Source organism: Chiloscyllium plagiosum, unplaced genomic scaffold (genome assembly GCF_037043375.1).
Source record: "Chiloscyllium plagiosum isolate Xiang-an unplaced genomic scaffold, Cpla_swu_hap1 HiC_scaffold_40, whole genome shotgun sequence".
Classification (NCBI taxonomy): domain Eukaryota; kingdom Metazoa; phylum Chordata; class Chondrichthyes; order Orectolobiformes; family Hemiscylliidae; genus Chiloscyllium; species Chiloscyllium plagiosum.
This window is the reverse complement of record NW_028270178.1, coordinates 47,269,994-47,271,875: the sequence shown is the minus strand read 5'-3', so window position 1 is coordinate 47,271,875 and position 1,882 is coordinate 47,269,994. Positions and strand designations below refer to the sequence as shown.

The 1,882-nt window shown below is 43.6% G+C and overlaps 1 non-coding gene across 1 annotated transcript; it reads left to right on the top strand.

Annotated features, from left to right (window-relative positions):
* The first annotated feature begins 1,423 nt into the window (after positions 1-1,423).
* Positions 1,424-1,497, top strand: trnat-agu (transfer RNA threonine (anticodon AGU)). The gene has a single exon. It is a non-coding gene; the product is annotated as a tRNA-Thr (tRNA).
* Positions 1,498-1,882: the final 385 nt, after the last annotated feature.

Genomic DNA, 1,882 nt, shown 5'->3' with positions numbered 1-1,882 from the left:
GACGTTTCCATTGCTGTTTTCACAGTCACTACGCGATTACATGACCAACTCCAGTGAAATGTACTTTCATAATCTGAGTCATGGCCTCTTCCTTTTAAGACCCTGAACAAGTTCAGCGAGAAAACTCTGGTCATTTCTAGCCCGGGATCTGGAATCAGACGCGTGTCACGACACCCTTATTGGTGCTGCCCGCTCACCGGAGACCAGCGCGTCAAAATGAGGCCCTGTGACCACCAGCCTGTTTTGTGCCTTCGTGCAGTACATCTGCTGAACAACAGCAGATTATCAAAGTTCCGCTTTCTTCACATTGAAATCCAGTGCGATAATATGAACTTTTTCGAAACTTGGAGTGAGCAACTTTGCAGCTGAAGTTTGTTATGGAGTCAACGACAGACACAAGAGTGTCTACAAGTCAGGTTGTAAGTTTTACAGTCAGCATCACAGGAAGTCCCTGTTCAGTAGTCCGAGTTTGCATCGCACAGACCTGGATATAATTCCCACTCACGTAATGAAGATTTATTTCTCTTTTTGTGAATTATTAGAATGAAAACAAATTCTTGCTTGCATGCAGAGCACACACCCAGGTCCTGCCAGAATCGGTCAGTAATTGCTTCCATCCGTATATAACGACAAAGGCAGCAGATACACGGGAAACGACCACCACTAATCCCCCTCCAAACATATCACCTTTCTGAGTTGGATGTATCTCGCTGATCCTTCAGTGGCTGAATGTAAATCCTGGAAATTCCCCTCGAGCGGTATCATGTCTGGGCTGAGGAGTTGAAAGCTTGAGGAAAATAATTCTTCCCCTCCATCACTGTGGTAATTCTGGATATGCATTGAATCCTTTCCCATTGACTATACTCCAGGAATTCGCTTCGAAAATTTAAAGGTTCCTGTCAGACATCTGCAATCGTCTGGAATAAGTTGAGACGTGGACGAAGACAGTGAAATAAAGTGATAGACAATGATGCCTGGGAGGCATAATGCAGGAAGTGAGCGCGGAACAGATGGTGCAAAACTCAATGTCGGTGCCATTGCGTCAGCTTTTACTGCCCAATGATTATACGTACTCACACATTACTCCTAGTCAATTCACCACAATGACCTTGTTCCTCTTGATGTGATGTCCCCTCTGTCTGTATTAACGTGTTTCATGGGCTCCGATAGAATGAGCACCTCCTCTTTCTCCTGTCACTTTAACCAGGTGAAAATACCAGTTTTAAATGAATGCAAGAAGAGATTATGTTTTTTTTGTGCCTATTCAGTAGAGGATTTTCAGCTGTAAACTGTTTGTGTTTGAAAATTCGAGGATTGATTGCAATTCTCTGAGAGCAACATTGATCCGAAAACACATGTCCAAGTACTGTGAGGAAGTGGTTAAGCAACTCCACATATGGATGAGCAAGGGCCGCTTTATTGTGGCGCTGTGGCTTAGTTGGTTAAAGCGCTTGTCTAGTAAACAGGAGATCCTGGGTTCAACTCCCAGTGGTGCCTACTTGTTGCGTTCATGTTTGGGCTTGGTTTTTCAAGTCTTTGCGAAAGTAACTCAGCGTCTTGGACTTTCACCCTGTTAAGATTTGGTGATGCAGGTTAAGTTCCAACAGTTAATGCCATGCTTTTTTATATATTCCGAAATATCACTTATGTCTGTAGTTTCATTCCATTATTCCACAAGCACTTCTGCTTCTCCTCCTCTTTTATTCCCCCTCCTTCATTCCCAGTTAGGTCGGAATAACGAGATGAGGCAGGAGACGCTGCAGATTTCCCGGGGAATTTTGTGGTAATGTCAGAGATACCACCAGGTGATCACTCTCATTCTCTGATGTCACCGTTCATACATTTAAACCAAAAATATATGCATCGTTGTGCTTCTTTATTT